Source organism: Pongo pygmaeus, chromosome 12, assembly GCF_028885625.2.
Source record: "Pongo pygmaeus isolate AG05252 chromosome 12, NHGRI_mPonPyg2-v2.0_pri, whole genome shotgun sequence".
Classification (NCBI taxonomy): Eukaryota; Metazoa; Chordata; class Mammalia; order Primates; family Hominidae; genus Pongo; species Pongo pygmaeus.
The window spans coordinates 131,754,834-131,775,091 of NC_072385.2; positions in this window are offsets into that span (position 1 = coordinate 131,754,834).

Below are 20,258 nucleotides of genomic sequence, written 5' to 3' on the forward strand. Positions count from 1 at the left end.
CTGAAACAACAGCCTGAGCTGTTCATTGGCCCCTTTAACCACAGCTGGGATGGAAACAGCTGTGACACAGGGCACCATGTCCTAAGGCTGCACAGAGCAGGGGAGCCTTAGGCCCAGCTCATGAAACCATTTTATTCTCCTAGGCCTCTGGGCCTTTGATGCGGGGGGCTGCCATGTAGGTCTCTGACATGCCCTGGAGACATTTTCCACATTGTCTTGGAGATTAATGTTTGGCTTTTTGTTACTTATGCAAATTTCTGAAGCAGGCTTGAATTTCTCCCCAGAAAATGGGTTTTTCTTGTCTGTTGCATTATCAGGCTAAAAATTTTCCAAACTTTTATGCTGTGCTTCCTCTTGAATGCTTTGCTGCTTAGAAATTTCTTCCACCAGATACCCTAAATCATCTCTCTCAAGTTCAAAGTTCCACAGATTTCTAGGGCAGGGACAACATATTGCCATTCTCTTAGCTAAAGCACAGCAAGAGTCACCTTTGCTCCAGTTCCCAACAAGTTCCTCATCTCCCTCTGAGACCACCTCAGCCTGGGCTTCATTGTCTATATCACTATCAGCATTTCAGTGAAAACCATCCAACAAGTTTCTAGGAAGTTCCAAACATTCCTACATCTTCCTGTCTTCTTCTGAGTCCTCCAAACTGTTCCAAATCCTACCTGCTACCCACTTCCAAAGTCGCATCCATATTTTCTGGTATCTTTATAGCAGCACCCCATTCTTGGTACCAATTTACTATATTAATCTGGGGAAACTGCCCCTATGATTCAATTACTTCCACCTATTCCTGCCCATGACACTAGTGGATTATGGAGATTACACTTTAAGATAAGATTTGGGTGGGGACACAGAGCCAAACCATATCAGCATACAGTACAGCTATTTTTCTCAACACAGGGAAGGAAATACCCTTTGCTTTTTAAAGAAAGGCTCAGAGAGTTTATGAGTACTTTAAGGTTGTGAATGTGCTTTCAAAAGTCTTCATTTTTAGGACAATTCTGAGGAAATCAGGAGGTAATATTATTAATAGGTTGTAAAGGAAAAAAAAAACAAGGATAGAGACATGAAGAGACTTTTCCAAGATCATACAGCTATTAAACAGCAAAGATGACTTTCAAAGATCTGAATCTTGTTCACTTTTCTATACAGCAAATCACCTGGGACCTTTTTATATCATAGTTTGACACACATGGTTTCTATTTGTCTATGGTCATAGCAGTGGACATAGTCTCAGTGTTAAGTTGGATTCTGATAATGGGCTATCTGGTGAGAGCACCACTCATTCCACTGTGATTAGAGGTGGTGCACTTTGGAGGATGGAGCAGGGAACACACAGCAGACAGACTGCCATGGCCCAATCACTCTTGATAAGGATTCGGTCTTTATCCTAAAAGTGAGCTTGGCAAAGGCTTTGGATTGGACTGCATGTTAGTGTGCATTCAAATACAATTTTGATTTTCATGTGCAGAATGGCTTGGAGGACATGGGAGGTCTTGGGAAGACTTTTGCAGGTGTCCCAATGAAAGACTATAGCGAAGAAGTGGCAGTGGAGATGGAGGAAAAATAGATGGAGAAACATTTTGCTGGAAAAATGATTGAGAAGTTTATAGGGACTGAGGAAAAGAGGATTCAGGAAAGACACTAGTTTTCTGCTTCATACAACTGATGATGGTGAAGCTGTCCTCTGAGTTAAAGAATGGGCAGATTAGGGCATAAGGACCATTGATGGCTTCTGAAAAAACAGATGTTCCCCCCACCACCCTATTTGACTCAGTGAGTGTGGCCCTCATGGAACCTGGATGTGCCTGGAAGCCTGAATTTCCAGTGCATTCCAGGTGACACTGAGTTGCTGGCCTGACAACCAGATTTTGAGCAGCACTGCAGAAGAGGACCAGCTTTTAGGAGAAAAATCTCAAGTTCCATTCTAGTCATGTGAAGTGTAATATAATTATACTCCCCTCCCCCTGGTTTTACTCTGAAATCGGTGGGCACCTCCCACCCCTTCTGTTTCCTTTTTTGGGAGAGGCATCATTTTTAGTGGAAAGTGCATGGTGCGTGGTAAGGATAGCCCTTGCCAGGTGGACTGGGTAGTGGGCGTCTGGCTGCTCTTGTGTCCCACGCTCCTTCCCACCAAGCGCTCTGCCTCCAATCCTAACAGAATGGCTGGCGCTGGCACCAGTGAGCCCGTTACCAAGAACCAACTCAAAACTGAGACTGAAGCCTGATCTCTAATATCAGCTCTTTCAGTTTCTCTCAGGGTGACTTTATACTAGTTATATAACCTTCATAAATGTCAGTTTTTAATCTGTAAAATGCCTATACCCAAAGTATTAACCTAACAGAGTTGCTGTGGGGCAGAGGGTGGACAATATGTGTATGGGAAAGTGTACTGGAAAGTTCACTGTAAATATTGGTTACCATCTGTCTATCTTCTCTGCCAGAGGGTGGATAGCATTGCATGTCTGCTAGCCTCTGTTGTGCATCATGGAATTACCTGCATATTCCAGTGTGGAAGCTCCTAAGGGCAGTGTACTCACACCTGTCCACAGGTGGAGCTGGCTCAGGTTTTGCTTATTTTAGGGGATTGGTCAACAAACATTAATTTCATTTACCTAAACATAAAGTCTCTTAATACATTTAGTTCATGTTCTCATTTCTTCATTTCCAATCCTTCTCTAGACCTTTAAAGAACAAAATGTTATCTAGCAGACTTAAATGTCCCTGCCTGCTGGCTCTGTGCAGCAGATCTCCCAGCACAGTGCTCGAGCTCTGCTAAGGGTCAGACTGCCTCCTCAAGTAGGTCCCTGACCACTGTGTCTCCTGACTGGGAGACACCTCCCAGCAGGGGCTGACAGGCGCCTCATACAGGAGAGCTCCAGCTGGCATCTGGTGGGTACCCGTCTGGGACAAAGCTTCCAGAGGAAGGAACAGGCAGCAATCTTTGTTGCTCTGCAGTCTCTGCTGGTGATACCCAAGCAAACAGGCAAACAGGGACCTCCAGCAAACTCCAGCAGACCTGCAGCAGAGGGGCCTGAATGTTAGAAGGAAAACTAACAAACAGAAAGGAATAGCATGAATATCAACAAAAAGGACGTCCACACAAAAACCCTATCTGAAGGTCACCAACATCAAAGACCAAAGGTAGACAAATCCACAAAGATGGGGAGAAATCAGCACAAAAAGTCTGAAAATTCCAAGACCAGAATGTCTCTTCTCCAAAGGATCACAACTCCTCCCCAGCAAGGGAACAAAACTGGATGGAGAATCAGTTTGACAAATTGACAGAAGTAGGCTTTAGAAGGTGGGTAATAACAAACTCCTCCAAGCTAAAAGAGTATGTTCTAACCCAATGCAAGGAAGCTAAGAATGTTGAAAGAAGGTTAGAGGAATTGCTAACTAGAATAACCAGTTTAGAGAAGAACATAAATGACCTGATGGAGCTGAAAAACAGCACGAGAACTTCGTGAAATGTACAAAAGTATGAACAGCCAAATCAAACAAGTGGAAGGAAGCATATCAGAGATGGAAGATCAACTTCATGAAATGAAGCACGAAGACAAGATTAGAGAGAAAATAATGAAAAGGAATCAACAAAGCCTCCAAGAAATATGGGACTATGTGAAAGACCAAACCTACGTTTGATTGGTGTACCTGAAAGTGACAGGGAGAATGGAAGCAAGTTGGAAAACACTCTTCAGGATATTATCCAGGACAACTTCCCCAACCTAGCAAGACAGGCCAAAATTCAAATTCAGGAAAGACATAGAACACCATAACGATACTCCTCGAGAAGAGCAAGCCCAAGACACGTAATTGTCAGATTCACCAAGATTGAAACAAAGAAAAAAATCTTAACGGCAGCTAGAGAGAAAGGTTGGGTTACCCACAAAGGGAAACCCATCAGGCTAACAGCAATCTCTCTGCAGAAACCCTACAAGCCAGAAGAGAGTGGAGGCCAATAGTCGACATTCTTAAAGAAAATAATTTTCAACCCAGAATTGCATATCCAGCCAAACTAAGCTTCATAAGCAAAAGAGAAATAAAATCCTTTACACACAAGCAAATGCTGAGAGATTTTGTCACCACCAGGCCTGCCTTAGAAGAGCTCCTTAAGAAAGCACTAAAAATGGAAAGGAACAACTGGTACCAGCCACTGCAAAAACATACCAAATTGTAAAGACCATCGACACTATGAAGAAACTGCATCAACTAATGGACAAAATTAAAAGCTAGCATCATAATGACAGGATCAAATTCACACATAACTGTATTAACCTTAAATGTAAATGGGCTAAATGCCCCAATTAAAAGACACAGACTGGCAAACTTGATAAAGAGTCAAGACCATTGGTGTGCTGTATTCAGGAGCCCCATCTCATGTGCAAAGACACACATAGGCTCAAAATAAAGGGGGAAGAATATTTACCAAGCAAATGGAAAACAAAAGAAAAGCAGGGGTTGTAATCCTAGTCTCTGATAAAACAGACTTTAAACCAACAAAGATCAAAAGAGACAAAGAAGGTCATTACATAATGGTAAAGGGATCAATGCAACAAGAAGACCTAACTATCCTAAATATACAGGCACCCAATACAGGAGCACCCAGATTCATAAAGCAAGTTCTTAGAGACCTACAACGAGACTTAGACTCCCACGCAATAATAGTGGGAGACTTTAACACCCCAATGTCAATATTAGACAGATCAACAAGACAGAAAATTAACAAGGATATTCAGGAATTGAACTCAGCTCTGGACCAAGGAGACCTAACAGACATCTACCGAACTCTTTACCCCATGTCAACGGAATATACATTTTTCTCAGGACCACATCACACTTATTCTAAAATTAACCACATAATTGGAGGTAAAACACTCCTCAGCAAATGTAAAAGAATGGAAATCATAACAGTCTCCCAGACCACAGTACAATCAAATTACAACTCAGGATTAAGAAACTCACTCAAAACTGCACAACTACATGGAAACTGAACAACCTGCTCCTGAATGACTACTGGGTAAATAATGAAATTAAGGCAGAAATAAATAAGTTCTTTGAAACCAATGAGAACAAAGACACAACATACCAGAATCTCTGGGACACAGCTAAAGCAGTGTTTAGAGAGAAATTTATAGTACTAAATGCCCACAAGAGAAAGCAGGAAAGATCTAAAATCAAAACCTTACCATCACAATTAAAAGAACTAGAGAAGCAAGAGCAAACAAATTCAATAGCTAGCAAAAGACAGTAAATAACAGAGATTACAGCAAAACTGAAGGAAATAGAGACACAAAATAATCCTTCAAAAATCAATGAATCCAGGAGCTGGTTTTGGAAAATATCAACAAAATAGGTACACCACTAGCCAGACTAATAAAGAAGAAAAGAGAGAAGAATCAAATAGATGCAATAAAAAATGATAAAGGGTATATCACCACTGATCCCACAGTGCGAACAAATTCAAAAGCTAACAGAAGACAAGAAATAAATAAGATCAGAGCAGAATTGAAGGAGATAGAGACACAAATAACCCTTCAAAAAGCAATGAATCCAGGAGCTGGTTTTTTGAGATCTAAAATACATAGACTGCTAGCAAGACTAATAAAGAAGAAAAGAAAGAAGAATCAAATAGATACAATACAAAAATGATAAAGGGGATATCACCAATGATCCCACAGAAATACAAGCTACCATCAGAGAATACCATAAACACTCTATGCAAATAAACTAGAAAATCTAAAAGAAATGGATACATTCCTGGACACATACACCCTCCCAAGTCTAAACCAGGAAGAAGTTGAATCCGTGAATAGACCAATAACAAGTTCTGAAATTGAGGCAGTAATTAATAGCCTACTAACCAAAAAAAGTCCAGGACCAGATGGATTCACAGCTGAATTCTACCAGAGGTACAAAGAGGAGCTGGTACCATTCCTTCTGAAACTATTCCAAACAATGGAAAAAGAGGAACTCCTCCCTAACTCATTTTATGAGGCCGGCATCATCCTGATACCAAAATCTGGCAGAGACACAAGAAAAAAAGGAAATTTCAGGCCAATATCTCTGATAAACATTGATGCAAAAATCCTCAATAAAATACTAGCAAACCAAATCCAGCAGCACATCAGAAAGCTTATCCACCATGATCAAGTTGGCTTCATCCCTGGGATGCAAGTCTGGTTCAACATACACAAATCAATAAACTTAATCCATCACACAAACAGAACCAATAACAAAAACCACACGATTATCTCAATAAATGCAGAAAAGGCCTTCAATAAAATTCAACGCCGCTTCATGGTAAAAACTCTCAATAAACTAGGTATTTATGGAAGGTATCTCAAAATAATAAGAGCTATTTATGACAAACCCACAACCAATATCATTATGAATGGGCAAAAACTGGAAGCATTCCCTTTGAAATTCCCAAGACAAGGATGCTGTCTCTCACCACTCCTATTCAACACAGTATTGGAAGTTCTGGCCAGGGCAATTAGGCAACAGAAAGGAATAAAGGATATTCAAATAGGAAGAGAGGAAGTCAAATTGTCTCTGTTTGCAGATGACATGATTGTATATTAAGAAAACCCCATTGTTAGGCTGAGGTGGGTGGATCACGAGTTCAGGAGATTGAGACCATCCTGTGGATCATGAGGTCAGGAGACTGAGACCAACACAGTGAAACCCCGTCTCTACTAAAAATACAAAATAAATTAGCCAGGCTTGGTGGTGGGTGCCTGTAGTCCCAGCTACTCAGGAGGCTGAGGCAGAAGAATGGCGTGAACCCGGGAGGCGGAGCTTGCAGTGAGCCGAGATCGAGCGATTGCACTCCAGCCTAAGCGACAGAGCAAGACTCCATCACAAAAAGAAAAAAAAAGAAAAAAGAAAACCCCATTGTCTCAGCTGAAAATCTCCTTAAGCTGATAAGCAACTTCAGCAAAGTCTCAGGATACAAAATCAATGTGCAAAAATCACAAGCATTCCTGTACACCAGTAACAGACAAACAGAGAGCCAAATCATGAGTGAACTCCCACTCACAGTTGCTACAAAGAGAATAAAATACCTAGGAATACAACTTACAAGGGATGTGAAGGACCTCTTCAAGGAGAACTACAAACCACTGCTCAAGGAAATAAGAGAGGACACAAACAAATGGAAAAACATTCCATGCTCATGGACAGGAAGAATCAGTACCGTGAAAATGGCCATACTGTCCAAAGTAATTTATAGATTCAATGCTATCCCCATCAAGCTACCATTGAATTTCTTCACAGAATTAGAAAAAACTACTTTAAGTTTTACATGGAACCAAAAAAGAGCCCGCATTGCCAAGTCAATCCTAAGCCAAAAGAACAAAGCTGGAGGCATCACGCTACCTGACTTTAAACTATACCACAAGGATATAGTAACCAAAACAGCATGGTACTGGTACCAAAACAGATATATAGACCAATAGAACAGGACAAAGGCCTCAGAAATAATGCCACACATCGCCAACCATGTGATTTTTGAGAAACCTGACAAAAACTAGCAACAGGGAAAGGAATCCCTATTTAATAAATAGTTTTGGGAAAACTGGCTAGCCATATGCAGAAAACTGAAACTGGACCCCTTCCTTACATCTTAAACAAAAATTAACTCAAGATAGATTAAAGACTGAAATGTAAGACCCAAAACCATAAAAACCCTAGAAGAAAACCTAGGCAATACCATTCAGGACATAGGTATGGGCAAAGACTTCATAACTGAAATACCAAAAGCAATGGCAACAAAAGCCAAAATTGACAAATGGCAACAAAAGCCAAAATTGACAAAATTGAACAGGCAACCTACAGAATGGGAGAAAATTTTTGCAATCTATCAATCTGACAAAGGGCTAATGTCGAGAATCTACAAAGAACTTGACGAATTTACAAGAAAAAAACAAACAACCCCATCAAAAAGTGGGCAAAGGATATGAACAGACACTTCTCAAAAGAAGACATTTATGCAGCCAACAAACATATGAAAAAATGCTCATCATCACTGGTCATTAGAGAAATGCAGATCAAAACTATAATGAGATACTATCTCATGCCAGTTAGAATGGCGATTATTAAAAAGTCAGGAAACAACAGATGCTGGACAGGATGTGGAGAAATAAGAATGCTTTTACACTGTTACTGGGAGCATAAATTAGTTCGACCATTGTGGAAGACAGTGTGGAGATTCCTCAAGGATCTAGAAGTAGAAATACCATTTGACCCAGCAATCTCATCACTGGTATACACCCAGAGGATTATAAATTATTCTACTATAAAGACACATGCACACATATGTTTATTGCAGCACTGTTCACAATAGCAAAGACTATGCCCAACCTAAACGCCCATCAAGGACAGACTGGATAAAGAAAATGTGGCACATATACACCTTGGAATACTATGCAGCCATAAAAAAGGATGAGTTCACGTCCTTTGCAGGGACATGGATGAAGCTGGAAACCATCCAGCTTTTCAGCAAGCTAGCAAACTAGCGTTCTTAGCAAACTAACACAAGAACAGAAACCCAAACACCACATGTTCTCACTCATGTGTGGGAATTGAACACATGGACACAGGGAGCGGAATATCACATACCGGGGTCTGTTGTGGGGTGGGGGGCTGGGGGGATTACAGCATTAGGAGAAATATCTAATGTAGATGACGGGTTGATGAGTGGAGCAAACCACCAAGGCACGTGTATAGCTATGTAACAAACCTGCATATTCTGCACATGTACCCCATAACTTAAAGTATAATTTAAAAAAAAGAACAAAAATCTTCTCATTCAGTTATAGAATATAATACTGCCTTGGAATTATCCTCATTTGAAGAGCAGCACAGGAGTTCAGCCTCCTGTTGTCAACCTTACCTATTTTCAATGGCTCCAAAATCTAATGTTGAAAGTGTTACAAAAAACTAACATTTTACCTTAATATTTAAGATTTCAGTAATATATATTCACATATGTGCGCAAAATAACATAAAATACGACTTTGGCTTTAATGGCTTTATTGGCACTGATTTTTATCTTTTTATATCTGATATTTTGTCTAGGTCTATGGTTCACCTGAAATACTGATTGTAATGCCAGAATCCTTCTAGATAATCATATTTGATTTCCGATATTGCAAACAGTTATTTCATTTGATCCAAGTTATAATACAGTGAGGTATGAAAAAATTCTGAAAGACTTGAAAAGTTTGTGCTACCTATCTGAGTTTTCACCACCTATCAGAAATCAGGAGGTTGTGATGCTGTTTGCCTAGTAATCAGAAGACTACTGTTGACACGGGGCTTACTTTAAACTTCAGGACTAGGTGAAAAGCCTTGTTACTTGCTTAGGACTTTATCCAAATCAAAGGAAAGTGAAATTAACATAGAATAGGATATGTTCCCGCAAAACCTGCACATGGACATTTAAGGCAGCTTTGTTCATAATTTCTAAAACTTAGAAGCAACCAAGACGTCCTTCAGTAGGTGAATGGATAAACAAACTGTGGTACATCCAGACAAGGCAATATCAGTCAGCAGTAAAATGAAATAAGCTGTCAAGCCATGAAAAAACATGGAGGATCCTAAGATGCATATTACCCAGTGAAAGAAGCCCAACTAAGAAAGCTACAATACTATCTCATTCCAACTATACAGCACTGTGGGAAAGGCAAAACTGTGGAGACAGTAAAACACTCAGTGTTTCTTTTGGGTTGGGTTAATGGCTAAGAATTTTTAGGGCAGTGAAAATATTCAGTATGACACTACAATGGTGGATACATGTATTAGTCTGTTCTCATGTTGCTAATAAAGACATACCCAAGACTGGGTAATTTATAAAGGAAAGAGGTTTAATATACCCACAGTTCCACATGGTTGGAGAGGCCTCACAAACATGGTGGGAGGCGAATGAGGAGCAAAGACATCTTACATGGCAACAGGCGAGTGCAAGGAGACTCCCCTTTATAAAACCATCAGATCTTGTGAGACTTACTCACTATCACGAGAACAGCATGGGAAAGACCTGCCCCCATGATTCAATTACCTCCCACTGGGTCCCTTCCATGACATGTGGGAATTATGGGAGCTACCATTCAAGATGAGATTTGGGTAGGGACACAACCAAACATGTCATTGCATGTCACCATACATTTGTCTAAACCCACAGAATGTACAACACCAAGAATGAACCCTAATGTGAACTTGGGACTCTGTCCATTTGGGTTCATTGATAGCAACAAGTGAGCCTTTGTGGTGGGACATGTTGATAATGGGGAGTGGATGAGAGTATATGGGATATATCTGTATCTGCTTCTCAATTTTGCTGTGAACCTAAAACTACTCTAAAAATAAAGTTTTTTTAATAAAAAAAATAGGATTTCTTTTTGGAGGGTTGCTTCTAATGGCCTACTGCCAATTGTGCATGCAAGATGATTAAAAATATGGCAGGTGACATTGAGCTGTAAAGTGCACCAGATGATATGGTTTTGCTTTCCCTTTATATGAGTGACAGACCCCAACATTGATAGGTAAAATTATTTAAGTAATTTGCAGACTAGTCTGAATCACATACATCCCAGAAGCATGAAAATTTAGTTATGACAGTAATGAGAATTTCTTTGCCAGTGAGTACCTACTATCCTACATAAAGTCAAGCCACATACAGTATTGTTATGTGTGTGTGTGAGAGAGACAGAAAGACAGAGACTGAGAGAGAGAGAGAGAGAGAGAGAGAAAGAGTTCTCTTTTGTCTGACTTCCTTTTGCATGTATTATTAGCACAGTGTCTTTCTTTATGAGAAGTTCAATGATTGAAGGTGTTTGTCATCCCATATTCCCCTGGCCACGTGTCCCATCTCCGTACTGCAGGTCTACTACCCACTTCCCATTCCTTTGTCGCTCTCTCTTTTCTTTTTGCCCTTTGGATTTTCCAGATGGCATGTCTAGCACTTCCTTTAGTATTTTAAGCGGACCCTCGCTTGCAGCATTGCTTCCTAGTGCACTGTCTTTTATAACAGAGTTAAAAATAGTTTAAAAGCAGAGTAGAAGCCACACGATTGGGCCAAAGCCAAAGCCTCTAAACTCACGGGAGCTCAGTTGTTGCTTTAAATTTTGATGTTCATGTTTGTATATGACTCAGACCTCTGTGAAATGACAAGTCTTGAGTTGAACCCCCTAATAATAAGCACAAGATAGATCTTGGTGCATAAAGCTGGTAAGCTTCATTTACTCTTGAGCCTAAAATCTGAAAGGTCCATCGCAGCCCAGACATCCTGTCTCTTAACTTTTTGTCTGTAATTACTTGGGGATTTTTTTGTTGGTTTTCTTCTTTCCTATGGTCTACGATCACCAAGTCAGCTGATACTTAACAAATAGTTTGATGTAGAAATTGACAATTTTATTCACAAAAAGTAGTTTAGTTTTGCTTCCCTCTCTTCCCCTGTAATTACTTCTTCCCAGTAATTTTTTTATTTTTTTATAAACAAAAAACTACATGATCTAAAAGCCCTGTTCTTGTTTGTTTGTTTATTTGTTTTGCTTTTGTCTGTACTGGTTTGATCTAGAAACAGCAGGTTCTGGGACACACCAACACAACTCTAGCATCAAATGATTTATGTGACTATACCCCATTACAGCCTTCCTATTTATAGACTGACAATTGTACTATTTTTCTTTTATTACGGTTTCATTAATTTTGGTCAATAATTGTGAATATTCTTCTTAAATATACTTTATTTTTCTAAGATGGTTTTCACAAAGTTACTCTTGTTTTTTTCCTATATGAACTGGCACAACTAGAGTATATTTAGTTGATTTTTTTACATTTTATAATTATTCTCACTCCACAAACTCACGTGCTTCTCCTAGGTTGCTTTGGTCATTGTCCTTTGAGTGATAGTCCTTATAGGACCAATGTTGTGTGTGTGTGTGTGTGTGTGTGCATGTGTGTGTGCATGTGCTTGATTTCATCTGTTCTGCGTCCTCCTCTCCTTTAGAACTGTTTTGGGAAGCTCTTGAATACACACATTACTTCAATTTTTAAGTGCTCTCCCATACATAGTGATAATAAAAGTATAGGTCTGCAATCTGCCATCTGTGATTCAGAAGTCCAAAACACCTGAAAAACCATGTTTTGAGTATTTGTTTAGTTACTCATTTGGAGGCAAACCTGCTCTGCCCTAAAGTTATGAGACAGCCAGGCCCACCCCACAGATGGAGCACCACTGTCTTTATTTAAGCTTCTTCTTCTGGCTAGCCACACAGTTTAGGGCAGCAGTAGGGGGTGTTTGATCACCAGAAGCTGTCCTAGACCTTCCAGGGTGTCATAATGTACAGCACATGCACCCTATAACTTTTCTAAGATCTGAAAAATAAGTCTGAATTTGACACACATCTGATACAAAGGGTTTGGGGCAAGGGTTTGTAGGTCTGTATTTTGAAGTAAAATTGAATTTGGGATTTTCTGCACTGTGATACTGTTTGTTTCACTAGTTTCAGTATAAATGGTGAATTGTAAAAATTTAGCCAAGGCCAAAATCATTTCTTGAGCTATGATAAAATCCTGACCTTAGTTTTTCACCATTTCAAAAAGCGTTAAATGATTTCAGGAATTTGGAAATTCTAAAGTAATTAAATATTCACTAAATAATATTTCCCCCATGAATTAGGGCTTTGTCTTTAATTGATAATCTGACCTCCATTCACATTAGACAATGGTTGTTGTCATTCCAGAAATAACTGAGCATTCCGAGTGGGAAAATAAAGAGGAAAACATTTGCCCAAGTGTTCAAAGTTCTACTTGATCGTTGTTTCAGGATGACATATGTAGGGCTAGCCCTATGTAACACTGTGAAGGGGAAAGAATTCACTTTGATCCCTACTCCCGGATATTTGTCTCAGCAAGCCTCCGAAGCCCCGTCTTGCTCCCAGAGTAATTTAATATTTCTTAGCTAGTGACGAATCACTCCTGAGGTTCATGTTCTAATGACGTTATCATAGGTTGAGGCTCCATCTAGGGACAATTACAGTGTAAAAGTTGGCACCTGGATTTTAAAAATGAAGTCGTCAAAGAATTAATCTAGAATTGTGGAATGACCAAACTTAGGATGCGCACATAGGGAGGAACTTACGTCTGACGAGCCTTCATATGAACCTGCTAGACGGCTTGCCTCCATCGGTCACTCAATTGCCCCTTTATATTCTGGATATAGGCTTGATTTCTCCTGATTTGTTTTCCTTTTTCAATACACCATACTTTGTTAAGATGGAATGGGCGAAAAAAAAAGTGGCTTACAGCAGAATGTAATTGGCCCTGAAATCTAGGGTATAGAAGATTGGACAGGGGCTCTCTCCCAAGGTTAAAACATTATTCTGAAAATCATCTTTCACAGAAGGCCTGCATTTGCACTACTTCTAAGTTACATAATTAGAGGAAAAGGAGGTACTTAATGGTGGTCCAGGTGAATATTTGATTTCTGTCACTTTTAATATTCATTTTCATTTGTCTTTCACATGCTAACAGTTTGCCATCTGTATAGTAATAGCTGTAGTCCCACCCAGTGCCAGGGTTCACTGACAAGCTGGAGAGCCATTGCGAATCTGTGGGATGAAGATGACTTTAGAGAACGAAATGGCAACAAGTACACAAATGCAAAGAAGAGTTTTGGATTTGGATTAAGAGGTTTGAAAATGGTATCCTTAACCCAGTTTGAGCATATTTAAAGAATTCCTTTATATTTGTGTAATTCTTTGTTATTAGAATGTTCAATTATTGGGAAATAGAGAAAGACATTTAATATCACTTTGCTTTAGTGATGTCCTGTAGGCAGCTATGAGAGTCTCATATTTCTAAATCACTTTTATCTACATAGTAAATTCATATCATATGCATGATTAACTTGCAGGCTTTTATGTATCATCCACTACTTAATAAAAGAGAGAGACGGGAAATAATTTGAATGACGTAAGCACCTCAGCCAGTCATTGGTCCCAGTGAGCACGTGGCCCGAGGGAAGCATCAGGCTGGGAGTCCCACAAAAAGCCTGTGGAGTCTGGAAACCTCTAGGAGCAGAGATGTACCCGATGCAGAGACAGGAGCCTCAGCCTTGGAATGGCAAGGGCGTTCATGCAGCCAGCAAGGAGCTTGGAAACGAACTCATCCCAGAGTCCTCAGAAATGAATGCAGCCCTGTGGACACCCCAATTGTGCAACAAGCAGAATTAATAAAGCATGTTTAAAATGGAGAAATTTGGAAAAAAATAACATGAAAGTCATTCCTACAGTATTTTATATTGAGAATAATGTGTATGAATGTTGTTGTTTGCATGCATCTCAATGGGACTGTTTCCTACAAGTAAGCAAGCAATCCTGTAGTCATTATCCATAAAAGTGCATATTCCATAATTGCACATATTTATTACACTTCGGAAATGGCAAATATTTTAGGTCAGAAAAACAACACTATTGAAATCTAATATTATCTTTCTGTGTTCTTTAATTTCATTCTTACTATTTATCACTAGGCTAGAAATATTATGCTAAAATGAGAGAAATGGGAAATTAGAGATTGATCTAAACCATAGAGAGGAAAACAACTCTTACACATTTTAAAGAAACTACTCAGGGTATTAGTATAAATCTAACTTCATCACTTGCAAAATATATTTCTTTAATTTATTTTTGGCTTTATGAAAATTACACATTCCCTTAGATTAAAAAATCAAACCATTCCACAAGGGAGAAAAATAGCAGTTCTCCATCATGTGGTCCTTCTTTAGAAGCAGCCACTTTCAAATATTGATTCTGATATTTAGCTATTATTCTGATAGTTGCTTCTGTATCTCTGAGTAAGATTTGTGTATTATTGTTTCTCTTTGTTTCTGGCTGGGATAGTGTCTAGTGACTTTCCATTTTGTAAGTTCAGAATTTAGATTTGTTGCCCGCATTCTACATACACCAGCAATTCTCCTACACCCAAACTCCAAACCCAGTTATATTACAGTTTTGAGAGAAAATATCAGTGTTTCCTTAATAGTGATCACACAGGTGATAATCACAGTGGAGACTTACAGGTATAATGATTGCATTGTCTTCTTGTACAATATTTTTGTCCGTTTTCTCTGTTGTCTTATTTGGTTGTTATATAATTTGTTCCAATTTCTAATTTAGGTTCAAACTGTATTAGAAGGACAATCTCCATCATGCAATGTCTGTGTGCCCTCCTTTTCTTGAAACATCCCTTCTATAGCCCTTGGCCCCACTGATCCTACATGGGCCAGTTTCCCCCTCTTCCTGGTTCATTGCACTTAACCAGGGAGTTCCACTCATTACTGTGCTGGCAGGTCCCTTCTCTTGCAACCTGAGTTAAATCCCCTAAACCTTTTCTATGTCGGTTTATCACTTAAATTGCAGTGGAGCCCATCCCTTAGCAACTTCATAAGAAAGAATGCCATGTAGGAGGTAAATTATTGAGACATATGCATTAGGGTCACACTAGGCTGATTGTAACTGATAATCTAACCTTCATGGCATAGCCAAATAGTTCTGCTTTTGTTTTTGTTTCCATACGGCGAGAAGCATGAAGGCAGGAAATTCAGGTCTGGTGTGGTGTCTGCTATGTCACTAATGTCTCAAGTCCATTCCATTCTTGCTTTACATCATCCTTGGTGTTACTTCTAAATTCACATGTGTGCTCCAAGAAGAAAGAGGGGAACAAAAACTTCTCCTTACATACCTGTATTTTTAAATAGGAGAAATAAAACCTTTCCAGCAGAATTCCACATATATCATATTGACTAGATTTATGTAACATAAATACTCCTGCATGTTATTATGCTTACTTTCTGAGCACTCTTCTGTGATAAGCAACATTGTGATGCTATTAATAAGGAAGATGAGGGAGTAGATAGTAGTATGCAATTTTAGTGGACTCCATCACTCTATGTATGTCTGTCTATCTATCTATCTATCATCTATCTATCTATATTTTTTCTATTTATGCTCTCATACTTTATTATTTGTTTACCTGAACATAGAATTCTGGGTTGGAAACTACTTTTCCTCAGAATTTGAAAGCATTTCCTATTGTGTTCTCACAGAGACTGCTGCTATGTAAAAGCTCACCAGACTTCCGGTTTCTTACACTACTGATGTAACCTCCCCCAATACCTTCTCCTGTGTTTTGTGATTTCACGATTAAGTGTTCCTTTGTGACCACCAATGTGGGCTCTCACTGAGGCTGCTCCATCTGTCAATCCATGTCCTGCTGCTGTGGATGGACTCTAACCTTAGTTCTGTGATAATGTCCTAATTCTCTTTTTGTGGGTCTCCTATTATTCAGATGTTGGTCTACTGGATGGATCCTCTCATACTCTTACCCATTTTTCTCTTCCATCTTTTCTTTATTGTTGTTCTACTTTCTAGGAAGTTTTCACAAGATTATGTCTCAATCCTTCTTTTGGAATGTTTGTACATCCCATCACATTTTAATATGAAGGGATATTTTGGCTCCGAATCTCTTTCCTTTTCATATAAACTCTTGTTCTTATCTTCTCTTATTGTCCCGAAAATATCAGGTTTTTCCATTTTTTTCTATAACTCTTATTTGCTCCAAGTTTCTCAGTTTGTCTTTTGTTTGGTTTCTTCTTCTTTTTTATATTAGGGGTTATTCTCATACGCCTGAAAATCCTTGGCCCTCAAAAGCTAAATTCAAGGTTTCCTGCTTCCAAACTATTGTTGCTATAATCCTTGATTCTGTTGGGTTGGTCATATTTCCTTAGGCTTTTGCCTTCCTTTGATCCCTTTACTATCACTTTGTGAGCTTTGAGAGTAACCAGAAATCTACCATATTTATGAGGATGGCAAAGTTATTTGTCATCTTTAAAATACACAGTTCTTATAGTTTCCTTTCTCTAATCCTTTAACAACCCCTGCCCACTTAACCAGTGGAAGAACAAATATTTAGAACTCCCTGAAGTAAGAAATAAGAAACAATATTTCTTCCAACTCAAAATGTATCCAGGAAGTCTATGTATGAGATCAGCTTACAGTATTCACTTCAGACCCCAAATCACGATATGTTGCCTGACAAGTATACAGAAAAATTGTGCTGAATACTTAAAATATAGCTTACCTAAAACTTTATTTATAGTAGTCTGACTAATGACATCCTGACCTAGGAATTCAAGAAAGGGCTACTTTTCCAGGCTGTGTATTTGAGTCCTTCAGACTCTGCCCTAACCTCACCCTTGGAAACCACATAAAAGTTGCTACGATTGACACAGGGAGGGGAACATCACACACCAGGGCCTGAAGGGGGCAGAGAGGTAAGGGGAAGGAGAGCATTAGGGCAAATACCTATTGCACGCAGGGCTTAAAACCTAGTTGACGGGTTGACAGGTGCAGCAAACCACCATGGCACATGTGTACCTATGTATACATGTACCTATGCACATTCTGCACGTGTATCCTAGAAATTAAAGTAAAATTAAAAAAATAAAAAATAAAAGCAAACAAACAAAGTTGCTACAGCTATCTGTGCCCCTGACTGGAAAAAACCTACCTCCTCTCCTTCTTTGCTCACACTATATCCCAACTCCCGTGGTTCTAGATACACCTGGCTTCAGATATTTGCTCGTACTATGGTTCCATGAAGTATTTTTCACCTAAGTCATCTAGAAATTATTCACACATTTTTGATAGAGTTTAGAAAATTGCATATGAATAATGACGGTTGTCTCAAGCCTTAGACAAAGAACCTTTACAGTCTTAATATTTTCCATAACATATACAATAAATAAAATTTTTAAAGGCTGATTAATATTCATGTATGTCTACAAGTTCTATAGAAATCATTTCAAGGAGTTGTAAATAATTTATTGAGGAGTGGTAATCTCATACTTAAACAGAAAACCTGGGAAACGAAATAAAACCTCTAATAGTAAGGAACTCCCTATCAGTTAAACAAAACCTCCCAGAAGCAGTAGTAGTCCACTTAACTATAGCCAGTTGCCTAACAACTTCGCCTATTTGGAATTCAGCTGAGGACATAAATGCAAACATCAAAGTTCCCCAAATGGCCCCATGAGACTCTAAAACTCTTTTATCTTTAAACTTGTAATCATAAGAAGGTTTTTCCAACTCTCACTTGGGGTCAAATTTATTTTGCACAAAATTCAAACAAAAAACATTGTCTTATTCTAAAGCTGTATGATGGAAAGATGAAAAGTGAGCTGGTATAGGTAAGTATTCTAATGAGAGAAAACTAAATAGCTAGCAAGATAGAAGACAGAAAATATATTCTAAAATGAAACTGAGAAATAGAATGAACCATGTGGTACTGAGTTAGATTTAGAGACATCAGTATGATCTCGTGTTTAACTTAATATAGAAACAGATGGATAGATACAGAAATAAGTGTATATATGTGTGCATTTATCAGTTAGTATACATACATATATTTCCTAGCTCTGTCTGCTAAGATAGTAGCAGTGACACCCAGCAGCAATAAGCTCACCCCAAATGCAGAACTTGGTTTCTAATACTATTCTCCTATAAAAGAATCCAGGGATCCTTGGATAAATTACCAATTTCAGGGCTCTACAGGAAATACGTAAAATGATCCCAAAGCATCTTTTAGTTCCAGAAAGAAAGGAACTGCTGAAACAACACAATTATGGGGACATGTTAAAGGGACATAGGTGCCAACCTGCTAGAGCTCCCAAGGATGAAAGCTGAAAAAATTTGAGCAGCAAAATAAATAAGAGTATTGGATTAAAACCCAAAGTATAAAATAAATAAGAGTATTGGATTAAAACCCAAAGTATAAAATAAATATTCATGAATTCACACTGATATAAATAAATGATTGAATATGTAAATAAAAAAGATTTCTTAGCCTGTTTTCTGATGCTATTATTGAATACCACAGACTAGGTAATTTATAAAAGGATAAATATATATTTCTCACAGTTCTGGAGACTGGAAAGTCCAAGAGCAAGACACTAGCATATGGTGACAGTCATCCCATGGTAAGAAACCAGGCAGGAGTGAGCATGGGAGACAGACAGTGAGGAAAGGGCAGGGGAGACAGACAGTGAGGAAGGGGGGCAAACATTAGGAGACCACTCCTGAAATTACTAACCCATTCTCCAGGAAATGGCATTAATTACTTCATGAGAGTGCAGCCACGATAACTTGATTCCCTCATAAAGGTTCTGCCTCTTCATACTGTTACAATAGCAATTAAACCTCAACATGGGTTTTGGAGGGGACATTCAGCCCAGAGCAGTGAGAGAAGGAACAAATCTGCCTCCCAGAGGAATTTCAAATAAATTAGGTAGACACTCTACCCTCAAGGAGTTGGAGCATAAATTACCACCACTTAAGTATGGGCTGGCGACAGTGACTTCCTTCCAAAGAGTACAGTACAAAAAGGGATGAGGAGAAAGACCCTTATAGAGGAGAAACATGGCCAACACTACCTCAGTCAGGTGATCAAGCCCAACATCAATAGCCCTAAATCATGTTGATGGCACCTACCCTTGCTAGGATATGATGAATGTTGAAATTTACCTCTATGGTCTTCCTCTCCAAAACATAGCCCTCCAGTCTAGCTTTGAGAGAAATGTCAGACAAATCCAGATTGAGAGACATTCTCCCAAATATCTGACCAGATCAAATCTGTCAAGGTCATCAAGAGCAAGGAAAGTCCGAGAAACTGCCACAGCAAGAGGAACCTAGGGAGACAGACATGATGACCAAATGAAATATGGGATTCTGGATGCAATTCTGGAACCAAAAAGACAACTTTAAGTAAAAATGAAGGAAACACAAATAAAGCATGAACTTTGGTTGATAATAACATATTGATATTGGTTCCTTAATTGCTTCAAACATAGAGTAGAAACTGGATGAAGAAGAAGAAACTGGATGAAGAGTATACAGAAATTCTCTTTACTAAAACAGGTTTTTAAAAATAAAAGGCAATAGAACTCCAAGTATTGCCGGTTTGAAGTAATTCAGTATACATGCAGCCAAATTTATATAATACAGTGGAGCGTAAAAGTGGAAAAACCTATTTTTACAGACTGATACATCTGAGTTCAGTTTCTAGGTAAACACTTTCTAACCCTATATTTTTTTGGCGTACTTAACCTTTGCTGAGACTCAGTTTTCTCATCTGGAAAATTGAAATAATCATAGTATTTACATCATAGAGCTTTATGAACAATAAAT